This window comes from Oncorhynchus mykiss, chromosome 19, assembly GCF_013265735.2.
Source record: "Oncorhynchus mykiss isolate Arlee chromosome 19, USDA_OmykA_1.1, whole genome shotgun sequence".
Classification (NCBI taxonomy): Eukaryota; Metazoa; Chordata; class Actinopteri; order Salmoniformes; family Salmonidae; genus Oncorhynchus; species Oncorhynchus mykiss.
This window is the reverse complement of record NC_048583.1, coordinates 65,422,030-65,440,438: the sequence shown is the minus strand read 5'-3', so window position 1 is coordinate 65,440,438 and position 18,409 is coordinate 65,422,030. Positions and strand designations below refer to the sequence as shown.

At 44.3% G+C, this 18,409-nt stretch overlaps 1 protein-coding gene across 4 annotated transcripts in view; it reads left to right on the top strand.

The window, feature by feature from the left end:
* Positions 1–3,730: 3,730 nt before the first annotated feature.
* The window catches only part of LOC110498419 (lysyl oxidase homolog 3B), a 104,489-nt gene continuing 89,810 nt past the window's right edge, over positions 3,731–18,409 (top strand). For all 4 annotated transcript variants that reach the window (XM_036955421.1, XM_036955423.1, XM_036955420.1 and 1 more), the window contains exon 1: positions 3,731–3,957. The gene's annotated coding sequence lies outside the window, so the exon portion shown is untranslated. The remainder of the gene's footprint in view (positions 3,958–18,409) is intronic.

The window sequence follows — 18,409 nt, the reverse complement described above, 5'->3', positions numbered from 1 at the left end:
CTGGAAGTTTACACTTGAGTGTAATTCCATCACCAATAGTCTGATAAAATCTGCATTAGCCTTTAACCGAACCATCCAGACAGAGAGGATTTGAGAAGTGTCTCTCTGCCACTATCAGCAGCTGATGGCTTATCCAGAGTCGCTTGCCCCCGTGTCCTCACCACAAACACCTCATCAGCAGCTTGCCCCCGTGTCCTCACCACAAACACCTCATCAGCAGCTTGCCCCCGTGTCCTCACCACAAACACCTCATCAGCAGCTTGCCCCCGTGTCCTCACCACAAACACCTCATCAGCAGCTTGCCCCCGTGTCCTCACCACAAACACCTCATCAGCAGCTTGCCCCCGTGTCCTCACCACAACACCTCATCAGCAGCTTGCCCCCGTGTCCTCACCACAACACCTCATCAGCAGCTTGCCCCCGTGTCCTCACCACAACACCTCATCAGCAGCTTGCCCCCGTGTCCTCACCACAACACCTCATCAGCAGCTTGCCCCCGTGTCCTCACCACAACACCTCATCAGCAGCTTGCCCCCGTGTCCTCACCACAAACGCCTCATCAGCAGCTGAAGGTGTATAAAGATGGCAGCCCCCGTGTCCTCACCACAAACACCTCATCAGCAGCTGATGGTGTATAAAGATGGCAGCCCCCGTGTCCTCACCACAAACACCTCATCAGCAGCTGATGGTGGCAGAGAGACACTTCTCACGGTCACACATAATGGTGAAGGTGCATAAAGATGGCGGCCCCCGTGTCCTCACCACAAACGCCTCATCAGCAGCTTGCCCCCGTGTCCTCACCACAACACCTCATCAGCAGCTGAAGGTGCATAAAGATGGCGGCCCCCGTGTCCTCACCACAAACACCTCATCAGCAGCTGATGGTGCATAAAGATGGCGGCCCCCGTGTCCTCACCACAAACGCCTCATCAGCAGCTGAAGGTGCATAAAGATGGCGGCCCCCGTGTCCTCACCACAAACACCTCATCAGCAGCTTGCCCCCGTGTCCTCACCACAAACGCCTCATCAGCAGCTTGCCCCCGTGTCCTCACCACAACACCTCATCAGCAGCTGAAGGTGCATAAAGATGGCGGCCCCCGTGTCCTCACCACAAACGCCTCGTTTGCTACGTTTGCCGTATTGTACATTTCTCTCCGTTCCTCTTTTTTTAAATTTTAAATCAGCATTAGTACAGTATACATGATCCCAGTTCTAGCTCCTAGACGGAGTCCATTTGAGAAAAAAACCCTCAAAAGTAGACTGTGCTGATTGACTGGCACATTGAACCATGTCGCACGCCGTAGTTTAACCACTCTGTGGGCAGTGCTCAAAACGATGACGTCATATCTTCATGCCCCTTCACCATTAGGCTACTCCGGTATTAGATCAAAGAGTCCTCCAGATGCGATGTGCTGAGCGCATCTGACTAGAATTAGAATTATTGCAGGCGTTGACAGGCATGAGCGGATTTTTAGATCCAAGCGAGCACATTTATGAAAAATCAGATGTTATTGGTCTCATACACATGGTTAGCAGATGTTAATGCGAGTGTAGAGAAATGCTTGTGCTTCTAGTTCCCGACCGTGCAGTAACATGTAACAAGTCATCTAACAATTCCACAACAACTACCTAATACACACACACATCTAAAGGGTTGAATGAGAATATGTACATATAAATATATGGATGAGTGATGACCGAGCGGCATAGGCAAGATGCAATAGATGGTGTAAAATACAGTATATACATATGAGATGAGTAATGCAAGATATGTAAACATGATTAAAGTGGCATTATTAAAGTGACATTTATTAAAAGCATGTCTTCGTAGGATTGTCTGTCTTTCTACAGGCTACATACCAGGATCTCAATGTTCAAAATATACCAGAGAGCAACATTTTGCGACAGAGGATCAATAGTTTAACAAAATAACAGTGTATTAAAATGGTCTCACAAGCACACGCACGTAACTACCTAAATAAAGGAAACACCAACAAAGTGTCTTATTACAAGGTTATTGGGCTTCCATGAGCTTCCAGGACAACTTCAATGCTCCGTGGCGTAGATTCTACTAGTGGACCTAAACCATGCCAGGAAAACGCACCCCACCACACAGCATATACGTTGTATCACTTCTTTACTCAAGTGTTTCCTTTATTTTGCGGGAACAAGGTACAGTTTGGAAAGTAAATGCCTACTGCTGAAAAGAGAAGACTAGTATAAACAATTCTCAACAACACCCAACACACTGCATATGACTTTAACATTAATGCATGCTAATAGCTTAATAGATAACTAGCAAAATAGCCCATTCAAAATACTGCTGAAAAGAGAAGACTAGTCTGTGTGTGGCACCAATATAAACAAATATAAATATAAATTCGCAACAACACCCATTTTTTGTTGTTGTTGCCAAACAGCAGAACTGTTTTTCAAAGTATCTCATCTTGAGATAGGCTACTGCCATCACCTTGAGTAGTAAAAAATAAATAAAAAAAAAACATCTTAATCCGGCCCTGCATATGACTTCAACATTAATGCATGCTAATAGCTTAATAGTTAACTAGCAAGGTAGCCAATTCCTAATATGGTGTGTAGTTTGGCTGGTTATCTAGTTTGTCTGTTGTATATCATTATTTTACCTGCTGCACAAATGTATATCTCTCTCCTCTGGCAACTGCCCACTGGCATACACACCACACTATGACTTTTACAGGATTTTCTGGGCTATAACTGTGCAGATAACTCAGTAACTAGCACCATATCCACATCAACGGGGCAGCAGTGGAGAAGGCAACAGTGCCTCTTCAACCTCAGGAGGCTGAAGAAATTTGGCTTGTCACCTAAAACCCTCACAAACAAGGTCAGTACAGATGCACAATCGAGAGCATCCTGTCGGGCTGTATCACCGCCTGGTACGGCAACTGCACCGCCCACAACGGCAAGGCTCTCCAGAGGGTGGTGCGGTCTGCACAACGCATCACCAGGCGCAAACTACCTGCCTTCCTTGAAACCTACAGCACCCCATGTCACAGGAAGGCCAAAAAGATAATCAAGGACAACAACCACCCGAGCCACTGCCTGTTCACCCCGCTATCATCCAGAAGGCGAGGTCTGTACAGGTGCATCAAAGCTGGGACCGAGAGACTGAAAAAACAGCTTATATCTCAAGGCCATCAGACTGATAAACAGCCATCACTAACACAGAGAGGCTGCTGCCTACATACAGGCTTGAAATCATTGGCAACTTTAAAATCAGACCCATCTTTCACTCCTTAAACCTCCATAAATCTTTTGGTGACATAACATGTACAATGTGTTTGTAATAGATTTATTTGGTATGGAAAATAAATAATTTTAAGGTCAGGTGGTACTTAAACAGCCTACTTTTACTTTTTGCAAATTCTGTAATGGAAATGTGTTTTCGATTGAAAGATAGCCTAAATAAATCCGAGGAAAAATGTTTTTAGAAAGCTGTCATAAGTTAAATAATGGTAATGAAAGTCAGATTTTTCTCTATATCTTCTTGGAAATAGAAAGACATAAATTTGAATTATTGTGAACATTTTTATTGATGTTATAAAAGCGTTATGAAAGTGGAAAATCTCTTACAAAATCATCCATGAAAGGGGCAGTGTCTTCAGGGAAATCCGTCCCCTTTTAAAGTCGTGCAACAAATCGACGAATCAGCTCCAGCTCTCCCTCCTCTCTCTCTCTGAGGGCTGTACAGCTGGCAATGTACCGACAGAGAGGGTTGAAAGTCAATTGGCTAGGAGGTCCAAGCCCCGCACACTGAACGCTTCTTATAAGGTGCATAAATCAAGACGAAACCATTTCAATTTTTATTTCATCAACCTTTGAAAACATTAGAGAAAATAACATTTAGTATAGAAGAGTCTATCCCTGGAAGCATCTAAAACCGTTATAAAACTTCCGAGGCTGGACACGTTGTAACCGGTAAGTTCAAGCTTTTTCCGTTAGGGTAAAACAAATGTCATCGGGGCAGTGATGTGGTACTTGCTAAGATACATCTCCTCATTCTTCCTTTCCAAATTATAAATTGTATAAATGTAGACGAACTACTTGGTAACATTTGAAACGTTCAGGTTGTGGTTTGAGAAAGATGAGCATCTACTTGAACCTAAATGAGCTAGACAGACGGCTGGAAAGTTAGACAGCTGGATAGTAATTTATAGGTCCCATGGCGTGTCTGGGATATTATCAGCACAGGTAATGATAGCTGTCTTTTCATATCTGTCCCAAAAGCAAGTCTGTCCCGTCTAACACAGAACCATCATATTGGTGAAGTAATGCTAATGGCTACAATATTGGTGTGTAGTCTGAATCTTAGTGCCTGAGGAAATTCTCACGTATTAATCTGCCATTTGCCTGTAAAGTGTCCTGATAACTTATATAATAGGAGTAATCGTGTAGCGTTAATAGCCTTATTTCATCAATTGTCCTTTGGAGAGAGAGAGAGAGAGAGAGAGAGAGCAACCTGGTCTCAGAGCATCTCGTATTATTCTGCACGTAAATCCGAGGGAGAGAGGGCTTCAAGTGGTTTTCACTAGATAACACAGCCACAAAGTCTACATTCGCAACAATTGCCTTTTGGTCTTACTTTAGGGTTCGGTATAAGGTTATGGTTAGGTGAAAATAAGAGTTTAACAAAGATAAATTGAATAAATGGGTGGGGTTAACTGCCTTGTTCAGGGGAACAGTGGGTTAACTGCCTTGTTCAGGGGAACAGTGGGTTAACTGCCTTGTTCAGGGGAACAGTGGGTTAACTGCCTTGTTCAGGGGAACAGTGGGTTAACTGCCTTGTTCAGGGGAACAGTGGGTTAACTGCCTTGTTCAGGGGAACAGTGGGTTAACTGCCTTGTTCAGGGGAACAGTGGGTTAACTGCCTTGTTCAGGGGAACAGTGGGTTAACTGCCTTGTTCAGGGGAACAGTGGGTTAACTGCCTTGTTCAGGGGAACAATGGGATAACTGCCTTGTTCAGGGGAACAGTGGGTTAACTGCCTTGTTCAGGGGAACAGTGGGTTAACTGCCTTGTTCAGGGGAACAGCGGGTTAACTGCCTTGTTCAGGGGAACAGTGGGTTAACTGCCTTGTTCAGGGGAACAGTGGGTTAACTGCCTTGTTCAGGGGAACAGTGGGTTAACTGCCTTGTTCAGGGGAACAGTGGGTTAACTGCCTTGTTCAGGGGAACAGTGGGTTAACTGCCTTGTTCAGGGGAACAGTGGGTTAACTGCCTTGTTCAGGGGAACAGTGGGTTATAACTGCCTTGTTCAGGGGAACAGTGGGTTAACTGCCTTGTTCAGGGGAACAGTGGGTTAACTGCCTTGTTCAGGGGAACAGTGGGTTAACTGCCTTGTTCAGGGGAACAGTGGGTTAACTGCCTTGTTCAGGGGAACAGTGGGTTAACTGCCTTGTTCAGGGGAACAGTGGGTTAACTGCCTTGCTCAGGGGAACAGTGGGTTAACTGCCTTGTTCAGGGGAACAGTGGGTTAACTGCCTTGTTCAGGGGAACAGTGGGTTAACTGCCTTGCTCAGCCGAGGACTACCGTTGATATGGCCTTATTGGACGGAATCATTTCAATATGTTTGGAGGAGCTCGTCTTTGGTAACCAGACAAAGGCTCTTTTTGGAAATGGGGATGTAGCCTGTACACTGCAGGTAGGGATACTAGCTGAATGGAGTAGCCTATACACTGTAGGTAGGATGGAGTAGTCTATACACTGTAGGTAGGGATACTAGCTGAATGGAGTAGTCTATACACTGTAGGTAGGATGGAGTAGTCTATACACTGTAGGTAGGATGGAGTAGTCTATACACTGTAGGTAGGATGGAGTAGTCTATACACTGTAGGTAGGATGGAGTAGTCTATACACTGCAGGTAGGATGGAGTAGTCTATACACTGCAGGTAGGATGGAGTAGTCTATACACTGTAGGTAGGGATACTAGCTGAATGGAGTAGTCTATACACTGTAGGTAGGATGGAGTAGTCTATACACTGTAGGTAGGGATACTAGCTGAATGGAGTAGCCTATACACTGTAGGTAGGGATACTAGCTGAATGGAGTAGCCTATACACTGTAGGTAGGATGGAGTAGTCTATACACTGTAGGTAGGGATACTAGCTGAATGGAGTAGTCTATACACTGTAGGTAGGGATACTAGCTGAATGGAGTAGCCTATACACTGTAGGTAGGATGGAGTAGTCTATACACTGTAGGTAGGGATACTAGCTGAATGGAGTAGTCTGTACACTGTAGGTAGGGATACTAGCTGAATGGAGTAGCCTATACACTGTAGGTAGGATGGAGTAGTCTATACACTGTAGGTAGGGATACTAGCTGAATGGAGTAGTCTATACACTGTAGGTAGGGATACTAGCTGAATGGAGTAGCCTATACACTGTAGGTAGGATGGAGTAGTCTATACACTGTAGGTAGGGATACTAGCTGAATGGAGTAGTCTATACACTGTAGGTAGGGATACTAGCTGAATGGAGTAGCCTATACACTGTAGGTAGGATGGAGTAGTCTATACACTGTAGGTAGGGATACTAGCTGAATGGAGTAGCCTATACACTGTAGGTAGGGATACTAGCTGAATGGAGTAGCCTATACACTGTAGGTAGGATGGAGTAGTCTATACACTGTAGGTAGGGATACTAGCTGAATGGAGTAGTCTATACACTGTAGGTAGGGATACTAGCTGAATGGAGTAGCCTATACACTGTAGGTAGGATGGAGTAGTCTATACACTGTAGGTAGGGATACTAGCTGAATGGAGTAGCCTATACACTGTAGGTAGGATGGAGTAGTCTATACACTGTAGGTAGGGATACTAGCTGAATGGAGTAGCCTATACACTGTAGGTAGGGATACTAGCTGAATGGAGTAGCCTATACACTGTAGGTAGGATGGAGTAGTCTGTACACTGTAGGTAGGATGGAGTAGCCTACACACTGTAGGTAGGATGGAGTAGTCTATACACTGTAGGTAGGATGGAGTAGTCTACACACTGTAGGTAGGATGGAGTAGTCTACACACTGTAGGTAGGATGGAGTAGTCTACACACTGTAGGTAGGATGGAGTAGTCTACACACTGTAGGTAGGATGGAGTAGTCTACACACTGTAGGTAGGATGGAGTAGTCTATACACTGTAGGTAGGATGGAGTAGCCTATACACTGTAGGTAGGATGGAGTAGTCTGTACACTGTAGGTAGGGATACTAGCTGAATGGAGTAGTCTATACACTGTAGGTAGGATGGAGTAGTCTATACACTGTAGGTAGGATGGAGTAGTCTATACACTGCAGGTAGGATGGAGTAGTCTATACACTGTAGGTAGGGATACTAGCTGAATGGAGTAGTCTATACACTGTAGGTAGGATGGAGTAGCCTATACACTGTAGGTAGGGATACTAGCTGAATGGAGTAGTCTATACACTGTAGGTAGGATGGAGTAGTCTATACACTGTAGGTAGGATGGAGTAGTCTATACACTGTAGGTAGGATGGAGTAGTCTATACACTGTAGGTAGGATGGAGTAGCCTATACACTGTAGGTAGGATGGAGTAGTCTACACACTGTAGGTAGGATGGAGTAGTCTACACACTGTAGGTAGGATGGAGTAGTCTATACACTGTAGGTAGGATGGAGTAGTCTATACACTGTAGGTAGGGATACTAGCTGAATGGAGTAGTCTATACACTGTAGGTAGGATGGAGTAGTCTATACACTGTAGGTAGGATGGAGTAGTCTATACACTGTAGGTAGGATGGAGTAGCCTATACACTGTAGGTAGGATGGAGTAGTCTATACACTGTAGGTAGGGATACTAGCTGAATGGAGTAGTCTATACACTGTAGGTAGGATGGAGTAGCCTATACACTGTAGGTAGGATGGAGTAGTCTATACACTGCAGGTAGGATGGAGTAGTCTATACACTGTAGGTAGGATGGAGTAGTCTATACACTGTAGGTAGGATGGAGTAGTCTATACACTGTAGGTAGGGATACTAGCTGAATGGAGTAGTCTATACACTGTAGGTAGGATGGAGTAGTCTATACACTGTAGGTAGGATGGAGTAGTCTATACACTGTAGGTAGGATGGAGTAGTCTATACACTGTAGGTAGGATGGAGTAGTCTGTACACTGTAGGTAGGATGGAGTAGTCTATACACTGTAGGTAGGATGGAGTAGTCTATACACTGTAGGTAGGGATACTAGCTGAATGGAGTAGTCTATACACTGTAGGTAGGATGGAGTAGTCTATACACTGTAGGTAGGATGGAGTAGTCTATACACTGTAGGTAGGATGGAGTAGTCTATACACTGTAGGTAGGATGGAGTAGTCTATACACTGTAGGTAGGATGGAGTAGTCTATACACTGTAGGTAGGATGGAGTAGCCTATACACTGTAGGTAGGATGGAGTAGTCTATACACTGTAGGTAGGATGGAGTAGTCTATACACTGTAGGTAGGATGGAGTAGTCTATACACTGTAGGTAGGATGGAGTAGTCTATACACTGTAGGTAGGATGGAGTAGTCTATACACTGTAGGTAGGATGGAGTAGTCTATACACTGTAGGTAGGATGGAGTAGTCTATACACTGTAGGTAGGATGGAGTAGTCTATACACTGTAGGTAGGGATACTAGCTGAATGGAGTAGTCTATACACTGTAGGTAGGATGGAGTAGTCTATACACTGTAGGTAGGATGGAGTAGTCTATACACTGTAGGTAGGGATACTAGCTGAATGGAGTAGCCTGTACACTGTAGGTAGGGATACTAGCTGAATGGAGTAGTCTATACACTGTAGGTAGGATGGAGTAGCCTATACACTGTAGGTAGGGATACTAGCTGAATGGAGTAGTCTATACACTGTAGGTAGGATGGAGTAGTCTATACACTGTAGGTAGGGATACTAGCTGAATGGAGTAGTCTATACACTGTAGGTAGGATGGAGTAGTCTATACACTGTAGGTAGGATGGAGTAGTCTATACACTGTAGGTAGGATGGAGTAGTCTATACACTGTAGGTAGGATGGAGTAGTCTATACACTGTAGGTAGGATGGAGTAGTCTATACACTGTAGGTAGGATGGAGTAGTCTACACACTGTAGGTAGGATGGAGTAGCCTATACACTGTAGGTAGGATGGAGTAGTCTATACACTGTAGGTAGGATGGAGTAGTCTATACACTGTAGGTAGGATGGAGTAGTCTATACACTGTAGGTAGGATGGAGTAGTCTATACACTGTAGGTAGGATGGAGTAGTCTATACACTGTAGGTAGGATGGAGTAGTCTATACACTGTAGGTAGGATGGAGTAGCCTATACACTGTAGGTAGGATGGAGTAGTCTACACACTGTAGGTAGGATGGAGTAGTCTACACACTGTAGGTAGGATGGAGTAGTCTATACACTGTAGGTAGGATGGAGTAGTCTATACACTGTAGGTAGGGATACTAGCTGAATGGAGTAGTCTATACACTGTAGGTAGGATGGAGTAGTCTATACACTGTAGGTAGGATGGAGTAGTCTATACACTGTAGGTAGGATGGAGTAGCCTATACACTGTAGGTAGGATGGAGTAGTCTATACACTGTAGGTAGGGATACTAGCTGAATGGAGTAGTCTATACACTGTAGGTAGGATGGAGTAGCCTATACACTGTAGGTAGGATGGAGTAGTCTATACACTGCAGGTAGGATGGAGTAGTCTATACACTGTAGGTAGGATGGAGTAGTCTATACACTGTAGGTAGGATGGAGTAGTCTATACACTGTAGGTAGGGATACTAGCTGAATGGAGTAGTCTATACACTGTAGGTAGGATGGAGTAGTCTATACACTGTAGGTAGGATGGAGTAGTCTATACACTGTAGGTAGGATGGAGTAGTCTATACACTGTAGGTAGGATGGAGTAGTCTGTACACTGTAGGTAGGATGGAGTAGTCTATACACTGTAGGTAGGATGGAGTAGTCTATACACTGTAGGTAGGGATACTAGCTGAATGGAGTAGTCTATACACTGTAGGTAGGATGGAGTAGTCTATACACTGTAGGTAGGATGGAGTAGTCTATACACTGTAGGTAGGATGGAGTAGTCTATACACTGTAGGTAGGATGGAGTAGTCTATACACTGTAGGTAGGATGGAGTAGTCTATACACTGTAGGTAGGATGGAGTAGCCTATACACTGTAGGTAGGATGGAGTAGTCTATACACTGTAGGTAGGATGGAGTAGTCTATACACTGTAGGTAGGATGGAGTAGTCTATACACTGTAGGTAGGATGGAGTAGTCTATACACTGTAGGTAGGATGGAGTAGTCTATACACTGTAGGTAGGATGGAGTAGTCTATACACTGTAGGTAGGATGGAGTAGTCTATACACTGTAGGTAGGATGGAGTAGTCTATACACTGTAGGTAGGGATACTAGCTGAATGGAGTAGTCTATACACTGTAGGTAGGATGGAGTAGTCTATACACTGTAGGTAGGATGGAGTAGTCTATACACTGTAGGTAGGGATACTAGCTGAATGGAGTAGCCTGTACACTGTAGGTAGGGATACTAGCTGAATGGAGTAGTCTATACACTGTAGGTAGGATGGAGTAGCCTATACACTGTAGGTAGGGATACTAGCTGAATGGAGTAGTCTATACACTGTAGGTAGGATGGAGTAGTCTATACACTGTAGGTAGGGATACTAGCTGAATGGAGTAGTCTATACACTGTAGGTAGGATGGAGTAGTCTATACACTGTAGGTAGGATGGAGTAGTCTATACACTGTAGGTAGGATGGAGTAGTCTATACACTGTAGGTAGGATGGAGTAGTCTATACACTGTAGGTAGGATGGAGTAGTCTATACACTGTAGGTAGGATGGAGTAGTCTACACACTGTAGGTAGGATGGAGTAGCCTATACACTGTAGGTAGGATGGAGTAGTCTATACACTGTAGGTAGGATGGAGTAGTCTATACACTGTAGGTAGGATGGAGTAGTCTATACACTGTAGGTAGGATGGAGTAGTCTATACACTGTAGGTAGGATGGAGTAGCCTATACACTGTAGGTAGGATGGAGTAGTCTATACACTGTAGGTAGGATGGAGTAGTCTATACACTGTAGGTAGGATGGAGTAGTCTACACACTGTAGGTAGGATGGAGTAGTCTACACACTGTAGGTAGGATGGAGTAGTCTATACACTGTAGGTAGGGATACTAGCTGAATGGAGTAGTCTATACACTGTAGGTAGGATGGAGTAGCCTATACACTGTAGGTAGGGATACTAGCTGAATGGAGTAGTCTATACACTGTAGGTAGGATGGAGTAGTCTATACACTGTAGGTAGGGATACTAGCTGAATGGAGTAGTCTATACACTGTAGGTAGGATGGAGTAGTCTATACACTGTAGGTAGGATGGAGTAGTCTACACACTGTAGGTAGGATGGAGTAGTCTATACACTGTAGGTAGGATGGAGTAGTCTATACACTGTAGGTAGGATGGAGTAGTCTATACACTGTAGGTAGGATGGAGTAGTCTATACACTGTAGGTAGGATGGAGTAGTCTATACACTGTAGGTAGGATGGAGTAGTCTATACACTGTAGGTAGGATGGAGTAGTCTATACACTGTAGGTAGGATGGAGTAGTCTACACACTGTAGGTAGGATGGAGTAGTCTATACACTGTAGGTAGGGATACTAGCTGAATGGAGTAGTCTATACACTGTAGGTAGGGATACTAGCTGAATGGAGTAGTCTATACACTGTAGGTAGGATGGAGTAGTCTGTACACTGTAGGTAGGATGGAGTAGTCTATACACTGTAGGTAGGATGGAGTAGTCTATACACTGTAGGTAGGATGGAGTAGTCTATACACTGTAGGTAGGATGGAGTAGTCTATACACTGTAGGTAGGATGGAGTAGTCTATACACTGTAGGTAGGATGGAGTAGTCTATACACTGTAGGTAGGATGGAGTAGTCTATACACTGTAGGTAGGGATACTAGCTGAATGGAGTAGTCTATACACTGTAGGTAGGATGGAGTAGTCTATACACTGCAGGTAGGATGGAGTAGTCTATACACTGTAGGTAGGATGGAGTAGTCTATACACTGTAGGTAGGATGGAGTAGTCTATACACTGTAGGTAGGATGGAGTAGTCTATACACTGTAGGTAGGATGGAGTAGTCTATACACTGTAGGTAGGATGGAGTAGTCTATACACTGTAGGTAGGATGGAGTAGTCTATACACTGTAGGTAGGGATACTAGCTGAATGGAGTAGTCTATACACTGTAGGTAGGATGGAGTAGTCTATACACTGTAGGTAGGATGGAGTAGTCTATACACTGTAGGTAGGATGGAGTAGTCTATACACTGTAGGTAGGATGGAGTAGTCTATACACTGTAGGTAGGATGGAGTAGTCTATACACTGTAGGTAGGATGGAGTAGTCTACACACTGTAGGTAGGATGGAGTAGTCTATACACTGTAGGTAGGATGGAGTAGTCTATACACTGTAGGTAGGATGGAGTAGTCTATACACTGTAGGTAGGATGGAGTAGTCTATACACTGTAGGTAGGGATACTAGCTGAATGGAGTAGCCTGTACACTGCAGGTAGGGATACTAGCTGAATGGAGTAGCCTATACACTGCAGGTAGGATGGAGTAGCCTGTACACTGTAGGTAGGGATACTAGCTGAATGGAGTAGCCTATACACTGTAGGTAGGATGGAGTAGTCTATACACTGTAGGTAGGATGGAGTAGTCTATACACTGTAGGTAGGATGGAGTAGTCTATACACTGTAGGTAGGATGGAGTAGTCTATACACTGTAGGTAGGATGGAGTAGTCTATACACTGTAGGTAGGATGGAGTAGTCTATACACTGTAGGTAGGATGGAGTAGTCTATACACTGTAGGTAGGATGGAGTAGTCTATACACTGCAGGTAGGATGGAGTAGTCTATACACTGTAGGTAGGATGGAGTAGTCTATACACTGTAGGTAGGGATACTAGCTGAATGGAGTAGTCTATACACTGTAGGTAGGATGGAGTAGTCTATACACTGCAGGTAGGATGGAGTAGTCTATACACTGCAGGTAGGATGGAGTAGTCTATACACTGTAGGTAGGATGGAGTAGTCTATACACTGTAGGTAGGATGGAGTAGTCTATACACTGTAGGTAGGATGGAGTAGTCTATACACTGCAGGTAGGATGGAGTAGTCTATACACTGTAGGTAGGATGGAGTAGTCTATACACTGTAGGTAGGATGGAGTAGTCTATACACTGTAGGTAGGATGGAGTAGTCTATACACTGCAGGTAGGATGGAGTAGTCTATACACTGTAGGTAGGATGGAGTAGTCTATACACTGTAGGTAGGATGGAGTAGTCTATACACTGTAGGTAGGATGGAGTAGTCTGTACACTGTAGGTAGGGATACTAGCTGAATGGAGTAGTCTATACACTGCAGGTAGGATGGAGTAGTCTATACACTGCAGGTAGGATGGAGTAGTCTATACACTGCAGGTAGGATGGAGTAGTCTATACACTGCAGGTAGGATGGAGTAGTCTATACACTGTAGGTAGGATGGAGTAGTCTATACACTGTAGGTAGGATGGAGTAGTCTATACACTGCAGGTAGGATGGAGTAGTCTATACACTGTAGGTAGGATGGAGTAGTCTATACACTGTAGGTAGGGATACTAGCTGAATGGAGTAGTCTATACACTGCAGGTAGGATGGAGTAGTCTATACACTGCAGGTAGGATGGAGTAGTCTATACACTGCAGGTAGGATGGAGTAGTCTATACACTGCAGGTAGGATGGAGTAGTCTATACACTGTAGGTAGGATGGAGTAGTCTATACACTGTAGGTAGGATGGAGTAGTCTATACACTGTAGGTAGGATGGAGTAGTCTATACACTGTAGGTAGGATGGAGTAGTCTATACACTGTAGGTAGGGATACTAGCTGAATGGAGTAGTCTATACACTGTAGGTAGGATGGAGTAGTCTATACACTGTAGGTAGGATGGAGTAGTCTATACACTGTAGGTAGGATGGAGTAGTCTATACACTGTAGGTAGGATGGAGTAGTCTATACACTGCAGGTAGGGATACTAGCTGAATGGAGTAGCCTATACACTGTAGGTAGGATGGAGTAGTCTATACACTGTAGGTAGGGATACTAGCTGAATGGAGTAGCCTATACACTGTAGGTAGGATGGAGTAGTCTATACACTGTAGGTAGGATGGAGTAGTCTATACACTGTAGGTAGGATGGAGTAGTCTATACACTGTAGGTAGGATGGAGTAGTCTATACACTGTAGGTAGGATGGAGTAGTCTATACACTGTAGGTAGGATGGAGTAGTCTATACACTGTAGGTAGGATGGAGTAGTCTATACACTGTAGGTAGGATGGAGTAGTCTATACACTGTAGGTAGGATGGAGTAGTCTATACACTGTAGGTAGGATGGAGTAGCCTATACACTGTAGGTAGGATGGAGTAGTCTATACACTGTAGGTAGGATGGAGTAGTCTATACACTGTAGGTAGGATGGAGTAGTCTATACACTGTAGGTAGGATGGAGTAGTCTATACACTGTAGGTAGGATGGAGTAGCCTATACACTGTAGGTAGGATGGAGTAGTCTATACACTGTAGGTAGGATGGAGTAGTCTATACACTGTAGGTAGGATGGAGTAGTCTATACACTGTAGGTAGGATGGAGTAGTCTATACACTGTAGGTAGGATGGAGTAGTCTATACACTGTAGGTAGGATGGAGTAGTCTATACACTGTAGGTAGGGATACTAGCTGAATGGAGTAGTCTATACACTGTAGGTAGGATGGAGTAGTCTACACACTGCAGGTAGGATGGAGTAGTCTATACACTGTAGGTATGGATGGAGTAGTCTATACACTGTAGGTAGGATGGAGTAGTCTATACACTGTAGGTAGGATGGAGTAGTCTATACACTGTAGGTAGGATGGAGTAGCCTATACACTGTAGGTAGGATGGAGTAGCCTATACACTGCAGGTAGGATGGAGTAGTCTATACACTGTAGGTAGGATGGAGTAGTCTATACACTGTAGGTAGGATGGAGTAGTCTATACACTGCAGGTAGGATGGAGTAGTCTACACACTGTAGGTAGGATGGAGTAGTCTATACACTGTAGGTAGGATGGAGTAGTCTACACACTGTAGGTAGGATGGAGTAGTCTACACACTGTAGGTAGGATGGAGTAGCCTATACACTGTAGGTAGGATGGAGTAGCCTATACACTGTAGGTAGGATGGAGTAGTCTATACACTGTAGGTAGGATGGAGTAGTCTATACACTGTAGGTAGGATGGAGTAGTCTATACACTGTAGGTAGGATGGAGTAGTCTGTACACTGTAGGTAGGATGGAGTAGCCTATACACTGCAGGTAGGGATACTAGCTGAATGGAGTAGTCTATACACTGTAGGTAGGATGGAGTAGTCTATACACTGTAGGTAGGATGGAGTAGTCTACACACTGTAGGTAGGATGGAGTAGCCTATACACTGTAGGTAGGATGGAGTAGTCTATACACTGTAGGTAGGATGGAGTAGTCTATACACTGTAGGTAGGATGGAGTAGTCTATACACTGTAGGTAGGATGGAGTAGCCTATACACTGCAGGTAGGATGGAGTAGTCTATACACTGCAGGTAGGATGGAGTAGTCTACACACTGTAGGTAGGATGGAGTAGTCTATACACTGTAGGTAGGATGGAGTAGTCTACACACTGTAGGTAGGATGGAGTAGTCTACACACTGTAGGTAGGATGGAGTAGCCTATACACTGTAGGTAGGATGGAGTAGCCTATACACTGTAGGTAGGATGGAGTAGTCTATACACTGCAGGTAGGATGGAGTAGTCTATACACTGTAGGTAGGATGGAGTAGCCTATACACTGTAGGTAGGATGGAGTAGTCTATACACTGTAGGTAGGATGGAGTAGCCTATACACTGTAGGTAGGATGGAGTAGTCTATACACTGTAGGTAGGATGGAGTAGTCTATACACTGTAGGTAGGATGGAGTAGTCTATACACTGCAGGTAGGGATACTAGCTGAATGGAGTAGTCTATACACTGTAGGTAGGATGGAGTAGTCTATACACTGCAGGTAGGATGGAGTAGTCTATACACTGTAGGTAGGGATACTAGCTGAATGGAGTAGTCTATACACTGTAGGTAGGGATACTAGCTGAATGGAGTAGTCTATACACTGTAGGTAGGATGGAGTAGTCTATACACTGTAGGTAGGATGGAGTAGTCTATACACTGTAGGTAGGATGGAGTAGTCTACACACTGTAGGTAGGATGGAGTAGTCTATACACTGTAGGTAGGGATACTAGCTGAATGGAGTAGTCTATACACTGTAGGTAGGATGGAGTAGCCTATACACTGTAGGTAGGATGGAGTAGTCTATACACTGCAGGTAGGATGGAGTAGTCTATACACTGCAGGTAGGATGGAGTAGCCTATACACTGTAGGTAGGATGGAGTAGTCTATACACTGCAGGTAGGATGGAGTAGTCTATACACTGTAGGTAGGATGGAGTAGTCTATACACTGTAGGTAGGATGGAGTAGTCTATACACTGTAGGTAGGATGGAGTAGTCTATACACTGTAGGTAGGATGGAGTAGTCTGTACACTGCAGGTAGGATGGAGTAGCCTATACACTGCAGGTAGGGATACTAGCTGAATGGAGTAGTCTATACACTGCAGGTAGGATGGAGTAGCCTATACACTGTAGGTAGGATGGAGTAGTCTGTACACTGTAGGTAGGGATACTAGCTGAATGGAGTAGTCTATACACTGTAGGTAGGATGGAGTAGTCTATACACTGTAGGTAGGATGGAGTAGTCTATACACTGTAGGTAGGATGGAGTAGTCTACACACTGTAGGTAGGATGGAGTAGTCTATACACTGCAGGTAGGATGGAGTAGTCTATACACTGTAGGTAGGGATACTAGCTGAATGGAGTAGTCTATACACTCCAGGTAGGATGGAGTAGTCTATACACTGTAGGTAGGATGGAGTAGTCTATACACTGTAGGTAGGATGGAGTAGTCTACACACTGTAGGTAGGGATACTAGCTGAATGGAGTAGTCTATACACTCCAGGTAGGATGGAGTAGTCTATACACTCCAGGTAGGATGGAGTAGTCTATACACTCCAGGTAGGATGGAGTAGTCTATACACTGTAGGTAGGGATACTAGCTGAATGGAGTAGTCTATACACTCCAGGTAGGATGGAGTAGTCTATACACTGTAGGTAGGATGGAGTAGTCTATACACTGTAGGTAGGGATACTAGCTGAATGGAGTAGTCTATACACTCCAGGTAGGATGGAGTAGTCTATACACTCCAGGTAGGATGGAGTAGTCTATACACTGTAGGTAGGATGGAGTAGTCTATACACTGTAGGTAGGATGGAGTAGTCTATACACTGTAGGTAGGATGGAGTAGTCTATACACTGTAGGTAGGATGGAGTAGTCTATACACTGTAGGTAGGATGGAGTAGTCTATACACTGTAGGTAGGATGGAGTAGTCTATACACTGTAGGTAGGATGGAGTAGTCTATACACTGTAGGTAGGATGGAGTAGTCTATACACTGTAGGTAGGATGGAGTAGTCTATACACTGTAGGTAGGGATACTAGCTGAATGGAGTAGTCTATACACTGTAGGTAGGATGGAGTAGTCTATACACTGCAGGTAGGATGGAGTAGTCTATACACTGTAGGTAGGATGGAGTAGTCTATACACTGTAGGTAGGATGGAGTAGTCTATACACTCCAGGTAGGATGGAGTAGTCTATACACTGTAGGTAGGATGGAGTAGTCTACACACTGTAGGTAGGATGGAGTAGCCTATACACTGTAGGTAGGGATACTAGCTGAATGGAGTAGTCTATACACTCCAGGTAGGATGGAGTAGCCTGTACACTGTAGGTAGGGATACTAGCTGATGATGGACATATAGTCTACATGGTTTATGTTCCATGATGGACATATAGTCTACATGGTTTATGTTCCATGATGGACATATAGTCTACATGGTTTATGTTCCATGATGGACATATAGTCTACATGGTTTATGTTCCATGATGGACATATAGTCTACATGGAGGGGTTTATGTTCCATGATGGACATATAGTCTACATGGAGGGGTTTATGTTCCATGGTGGACATATAGTCTACATGGTTTATGTTCCATGGTGGACATATAGTCTACATGGAGGGGTTTATGTTCCATGATGGACATATAGTCTAGATGGAGGGGTTTATGTTCCATGGTGGACATATAGTCTACATGGTTT